The following is a 7514-nucleotide window of genomic DNA, read 5'->3' as shown; positions in this document are numbered from 1 at the left end:
CTGTCTTTCATGTGTTATCCTCTGGGAGGGCTATCTGTCTTTCATGTGTTATCCTCTGGGAGGGCTATCTGTCTTTCATGTGTTATCCTCTGGGGGCTATCTGTCTTTCACATGTTATCCTCTGGGAGGGCTATCTGTCTTTCATGTGTTATCCTCTGGGAGGGCTATCTGTCTTTCACATGTTATCCTCTGGGAGGGCTATCTGTCTTTCATGTGTTATCCTCTGGGAGGGCTATCTGTCTTTCACATGTTATCCTCTGGAGGGCTATCTGTCTTTCATGTGTTATCCTCTGGAGGGCTATCTGTCTTTCATGTGTTATCCTCTGGGAGGGCTATCTGTCTTTCATGTGTTATCCTCTGGGAGGGCTATCTGTCTTTCATGTGTTATCCTCTGGAGGGCTATCTGTCTTTCATGTGTTATCCTCTGGGAGGGCTATCTGTCTTTCATGTGTTATCCTCTGGGAGGGCTATCTGTCTTTCACATGTTATCCTCTGAGCTATCTGTCTTTCATGTGTTATCCTCTGGGAGGGCTATCTGTCTTTCATGTGTTATCCTCTGGGAGGGCTATCTGTCTTTCATGTGTTATCCTCTGGGAGGGCTATCTGTCTTTCATGTGTTATCCTCTGGAGGGCTATCTGTCTTTCATGTGTTATCCTCTGGGAGGGCTATCTGTCTTTCATGTGTTATCCTCTGGAGGGCTATCTGTCTTTCATGTGTTATCCTTTGGGAGGGCTATCTGTCTTTCATGTGTTATCCTCTGGGAGGGCTATCTGTCTTTCATATGTTATCCTCTGGAGGGCTATCTGTCTTTCATGTGTTATCCTCTGGAGGGCTATCTGTCTTTCATGTGTTATCCCTCTGGGAGGGCTATCTGTCTTTCATGTGTTATCCTCTGTGTCTTTCATATGTTATCCTCTGGAGGGCTATCTGTCTTTCATGTGTTATCCTCTGGGAGGGGGAGGGCTATCTGTCTTTCATGTGTTATCCTCTGGGAGGGCTATCTGTCTTTCATATGTTATCCTCTGGAGGGCTATCTGTCTTTCATATGTTATCCTCTGGAGGGCTATCTGTCTTTCATGTGTTATCCTCTGGGAGGGCTATCTGTCTTTCATGTGTTATCCTCTGGGAGGGCTATCTGTCTTTCATGTGTTATCCTCTGGGAGGGCTATCTGTCTTTCATGTGTTATCCTCTGGGAGGGCTATCTGTCTTTCATATGTTATCCTCTGGAGGGCTATCTGTCGTTTTTATGTGTAAAAAAGAAGTGGGAAAAGATTAGAAAGAGACAGTCATGTACTGTTCATTGTGACTATTTTCTTCTTGCTAACCTACTATATTTCCACCACCATCCTTTCTTCAACCAGACTCTCAGTCCCCCAACCCCATCCCACCGCTGTACAGGCAGGACCCAGGGGTGTCTGAGTGGCCGGAGAGGGCGGAGACGCACCCGTTTTCTGCTGAGGAGGAGTCAGGTTGGGGTACATGGATGACCCTACCATGAAGAGCCCTGAGGAGCTACAGTTTAGAGAGTTCATCAGCGGAGAGAGACACCCTCTGGATGGTCGAGGTACTACATCACATTTCACAATCACAGATCCGGGAAATATATATCAGCGCAATGACTTTTAGTTTAAAAACATGACGTTTTGGCTTCCAAACGGCCTTCATTAAAAAGGACAAACAGTAGGATAGACTAGAAAAAAAAGGTTTAGGCCAGGGTTGGAATCAATTCCATTTCAAATCAGTCAATTTCAGGCAGGTAACTGTAAAAGTTGAATTGATCCCAACACCCTGGTTCGGTTCAGTTGATATGGCTGTTGTTTCCCTCAGGGGGCGGGAGCACCAGCCCCATGACATGGTACAGTGTGAGCTGTGTAACACCCTGACTCTGCAGTTCAACAACCACATGAAGAGGCATCACCGGGCTGTGGCCAGAGCGCTGGGCGGCGAGGGTACCGCTCTACTGGGGCATACGTGGACGGGTGGTTCGGAGGGGGAGTGTGGGTCCGGTAGCCCTTACTACCTGCTCTGTAGCACCTGTAGAGAAGTACCTGGCAGCTAACCTGGGGAGATTGGATCCAAACATGACCGGTGAGTAAGATATGCACTTTATGCTTAAGCCTTATTTGTGCAGGAGTCACACACGAATATGCACTTTTTCATAGTCCTTCGAGCTGCATAGTAACACTGTATATACTTGTTAAAAGTACTACAACATTTGAGTCTGTCAGTTACTCCCAGGCATACTGTTTGTCTCTCCTCAGAATGAAAGGGCTTGCTTCTGATTTAATTGGACGACTGGACAGCACCTCCGATGGTAAGGATTTGACCCTCTATTTGTCACGGTTTCTTCTGCTCTGTGAATCATATGTTTAAGTGACTCCCAGTGAACCAATGTTTTCTTATAATAAATTCACCATGTGCTCGGGAGACAGCGAATCATCTGGTGAATCACATTCAGGTCCCCCTCACAAGAGGTTTCTAACCTCATGGGTCTTAAATAAAGACTAAATGAAAATATGAATAAATACATTTAAAATAAATAAAAAGATGACTCATGACGATATCTGCTTCTTCCAACCAGAAGACTGGGAGCTGGGCCCTCTAGGCGACTCTGACCCAGACCGGCTGACTGGGCTGGAGGACTTTGGGGTGTTGCTGAGACCTCTGGGCCTGGTGAGAAGAAGCTGGTGCCAGACCCCCCATCCCCTTCACAGAAAACGACCCGCTGGGAGGCACTGGTCAACAGCACCAGTAACCCTGACGGATCAATGATCCAGAAAGGTACTGTACTTCACATAAAGCATTATGCAGCAAACTAGATTGCAGAATCCCCAAATTATACCAAAACTCCACGGTTGGAGAATTTCTGGAATCAACAGGGAATAAGTTGCAAGGAAGTCCTGCGACCTACAAATCTTCAACTGGAATTTCTGAAAAAATCAGAGAATTCGTGGGAAAGTTTCAAACTAACTCAAACATACTGTGAAATATTTTCAAATGCTCACACAGATGTTGTAATGTTTTGTGTATCTCTGGTATACAGGTGTGGTCAGCACTGACACTAAGGGGTTAGGTTCCTCCGGCCCTCTGACTCTGGGGGAGCAGGCTGCATCGCTGAGAGACCCTCAGGACAGACTGCAGGCTCTTAGGAGAGTCACCTCTACAGCCCAGATACTACTGGCATACAGCATGGTGATGAGAGCACTCTCCCAAACATCCTCTAGGTTGGTTTTGTTTAATTGGATCGGTATCTCACAATGTGGGCTAGTCTAATGTTCAGAGATGTGGGCTAGTCTATTGTTCAGAGATGTGGGCTAGTCTAATGTTCAGAGAGATGTGGGCTAGTCTAATGTTCAGAGAGATGTGGGCTAGTCTAATGTTCAGAGAGATGTGGGCTAGTCTATTGTTCAGAGATGTGGGCTAGTCTAATGTTCAGAGAGATGTGGGCTAGTCTAATGTTCAGAGAGATGTGGGCTAGTCTATTGTTCAGAGAGATGTGGGCTAGTCTATTGTTCAGAGAGATGTGGGCTAGTCTAATGTTCAGAGAGATGTGGGCTAGTCTAATGTTCAGAGAGATGTGGGCTAGTCTAATGTTCAGAGAGATGTGGGCTAGTCTATTGTTCAGAGAGATGTGGGCTAGTCTATTGTTCAGAGAGATGTGGGCTAGTCTATTGTTCAGAGATGTGGGCTAGTCTAATGTTCAGAGATGTGGGCTAGTCTAATGTTCAGAGATGTGGGCTAGTCTAATGTTCAGAGATGTGGGCTAGTCTATTGTTCAGAGAGATGTGGGCTAGTCTAATGTTCAGAGAGATGTGGGCTAGTCTAATGTTCAGAGAGATGTGGGCTAGTCTAATGTTCAGAGATGTGGGCTAGTCTAATGTTCAGAGAGATGTGGGCTAGTCTAATGTTCAGAGAGATGTGGGCTAGTCTAATGTTCAGAGAGATGTAGGCTAGTCTATTGTTCAGAGAGATGTGGGCTAGTCTAATGTTCAGAGAGATGTGGGCTAGTCTAATGTTCAGAGAGATGTGGGCTAGTCTAATGTTCAGAGAGATGTGGGCTAGTCTATTGTTCAGAGAGATGTGGGCTAGTCTAATGTTCAGAGAGATGTGGGCTAGTCTATTGTTCAGAGAGATGTGGGCTAGTCTATTGTTCAGAGAGATGTGGGCTAGTCTAATGTTCAGAGAGATGTGGGCTAGTCTATTGTTCAGAGAGTCCATCAACAGCATATTCCATTCTACTGTACAGTGGCTACATTCCAGGCTCCTCCTCTGATGAGGTATTTCAATACACATTTGCTCTGAGAAGTAGCTTGTTATTTCACCTCCAAAACGTCTTATGAAACGTTTTAAATTGGTCTGAAAACATTGAGCTGGAAGCTTCTGTTATTGTTATTCTGACAGGCCAAATGTCAGAGTATTCATCAAACAATTCCTGTGCCGTTGTTCTAGTGATAAAGTGGTTTATATGTTACGGTTGATTGTGATGTTACGGTTACAGGGTTGTGATCTGTTTCCTGTAGAACACTACAGGGCTGTGATATGTTACTGTAGAACACTACAGGGCTGTGATATGTTACTGTAGAACACTACAGGGCTGTGATATGTTACTGTATAACACTACAGGGTTGTAATCTGTTAACTGTAGAACACTACAGGGCTGTGATATGTTACTGTAGAACACTACAGGGCTGTGATATGTTACTGTAGAACACTACAGGGCTGTTATATGTTACTGTAGAACACTACAGGGCTGTGATATGTTACTGTAGAACACTACAGGGCTGTGATATGTTACTATAGAACACTACAGGGCTGTGATATGTTACTGTAGAACACTACAGGGCTGTGATCTGTTACTGTAGAACACTTCAGGGCTGTGATATGTTACTGTAGAACACTACAGGGCTGTGATATGTTACTGTAGAACACTACAGGGCTGTGATATGTTACTGTAGAACACTTCAGGGCTGTGATATGTTACTGTAGAACACTTCAGGGCTGTGATATGTTACTGTAGAACACTTCAGGGCTGTGATATGTTACTGTAGAACACTACAGGGCTGTGATCTGTTACTGTAGAACACTTCAGGGCTGTGATATGTTACTGTAGAACACTACAGGGCTGTGATATGTTACTGTAGAGCACTACAGGGCTGTGATATGTTACTGTAGAACACTACAGGGCTGTGATATGTTACTGTAGAACACTTCAGGGCTGTGATATGTTACTGTAGAACACTTCAGGGCTGTGATATGTTACTGTAGAACACTACAGGGCTGTGATATGTTACTGTAGAACACTTCAGGGCTGTGATATGTTACTGTAGAACACTACAGGGCTGTGATGTGTTACTTGTAGAACACTTCAGGGCTGTGATATGTTACTGTAGAACACTTCAGGGCTGTGATATGTTACTGTAGAACACTTCAGGGCTGTGATATGTTACTGTAGAACACTTCAGGGCTGTGATATGTTACTGTAGAACACTTCAGGGCTGTGATATGTTACTGTAGAACACTTCAGGGCTGTGATATGTTACTGTAGAACACTTCAGGGCTGTGATATGTTACTGTAGAACACTACAGGGCTGTGATATGTTACTGTAGAACACTACAGGGCTGTGATCTGTTACTGTAGAACACTTCAGGGCTGTGATATGTTACTGTAGAACACTTCAGGGCTGTGATATGTTACTGTAGAACACTACAGGGCTGTGATATGTTACTGTAGAACACTACAGGGCTGTGATATGTTACTGTAGAACACTTCAGGGCTGTGATATGTTACTGTAGAACACTTCAGGGCTGTGATATGTTACTGTAGAACACTACAGGGCTGTGATGTGTTTACATACATTTACATTTAAGTCATTTAGCAGACGCTCTTATCCAGAGCGACTTACAAATTGGTGAATTCACCTTCTGACATCCAGTGGAACAGCCACTTTACAATAGTGCATCTAAATCATTAAGGGGGGTGGTGAGAAGGATTACTTATCCTATCTAGGTATTCCTTGAAGAGGTGGGGTTTCAGGTGTCTCCCGGAAGGTGGTAGTTGACTCCGCTGTCCTGGCGTCGTGAGGGAGTTTGTTCCACCATTGGGGGGCCAGAGCAGCAACAGTTTTGACTGGGCTGAGCGGGAACTGTACTTCCTCAATGGTAGGGAGGCGAGCAGGCCAGAGGTGGATGAACGCAGTGCCCTTGCTTGGGTGTAGGGCCTGATCAGAGCCTGGAGGTACTGCGGTGCCGTTCCCCTCACAGCTCCGCAGGGGCAAGCACCATGGTCTTGTAAGCGGATGCGAGCTTCAACTGGAAGCCAGTGGAGAGAGCGGCGGAGCGGGGTGACGTGAGAGAACTTGGGAAGGTTGAACACCAGACGGGCTGCGGCGTCTGGATGAGTTATGGGGGGTTTAATGGCACAGGCAGGGAGCCCAGCCAGCAGCGAGTTGCAGTAATCAGACGGGGAGATGACAAGTGCCTGGATTAGGACCGGCGCCGCTTCCTGTGTGAGGCAGGGTCGTACTCTGCGGATGTTGTAAAGCATGAACCTACAGGCCACCGCCATGATGTTGGTTGAGAACGAGGGTGTTGGTCCAGGATCACGCCAAGGTTCTTAGCGCTCTGGGAGGAGGACACAATGGAGTTGTCAACCGTGATGGCGAGGCTCCATGGAACGGGCAGTTTCCCCTCGGGAGGAAGAGCAGCTCCGTCTTGCCGAGGTTCAGCTTGAGGTGGTGATCCGTCATCCACACTGATATGTCTGCCAGACATGCAGATGCGATTCGCCACCTGGTCATCAGAAGGGGGAAAGGAGAAGATTAATTGTGTGTCGTCTGCATAGCACGTGATAGGAGAGACCATGTGAGAAACAGGACAGAGCCAAGTGACTTGGTGTATAGCGAGAATAGGAGAGGGCCTAGAACAGAGCCCTGGGGGACACCAGTGGTGAGAGCGCGTGGCGAGGAGACAGATTCTCGCCACGCCACCTGGTAGGAGCGACCTGTCAGGTAGGACGCAATCCAAGCGTGGGCCGCGCCGGAGATGCCCAACTCGGAGAGGGTGGAGAGGAGGATCTGATGGTTCACAGTATCGAAGGCAGCCGATAGGTCTAGAAGGATGAGAGCAGAGGAGAGAGAGTTAGCTTTAGCAGTGCGGAGCGCCTCCGTGATGCAGAGAAGAGCAGTCTCAGTTGAATGACTAGTCTTGAAACCTGACTGATTTGGATCAAGAAGGTCATTCTGAGAGAGATAGCGGGAGAGCTGGCCAAGGACGGCACGTTCAAGAGTTTTGGAGAGAAAAGAAAGAAGGGATACTGGTCTGTAGTTGTTGACATCGGAGGGATCGAGTGTAGGTTTTTTCAGAAGGGGTGCAACTCTCGCTCTCTTGAAGACGGAAGGGACGTAGCCAGCGGTCAGGGATGAGTTGATGAGCGAGGTGAGGTAAGGGAGAAGGTCCCCGGAAATGGTCTGGAGAAGAGAGGAGGGGATAGGGTCGAGCGGGCAGGTGTTACTT

The 7514-nt window shown here is 46.9% G+C and overlaps 1 long non-coding RNA gene across 1 annotated transcript; it reads left to right on the top strand.

The window, feature by feature from the left end:
• Window positions 1-2065: 2065 nt before the first annotated feature.
• Window positions 2066-2607, top strand: LOC135529501 (uncharacterized). The gene is made up of 3 exons (XR_010453706.1): window positions 2066-2090; window positions 2264-2316; window positions 2584-2607. It is a non-coding gene; the product is annotated as an uncharacterized LOC135529501 (long non-coding RNA).
• Window positions 2608-7514: the final 4907 nt, after the last annotated feature.

This window comes from Oncorhynchus masou, unplaced genomic scaffold (assembly GCF_036934945.1).
Source record: "Oncorhynchus masou masou isolate Uvic2021 unplaced genomic scaffold, UVic_Omas_1.1 unplaced_scaffold_11654, whole genome shotgun sequence".
Lineage (NCBI taxonomy): Eukaryota > Metazoa > Chordata > Actinopteri > Salmoniformes > Salmonidae > Oncorhynchus > Oncorhynchus masou.
This window is presented reverse-complemented; position numbering and strand designations above follow the sequence as displayed.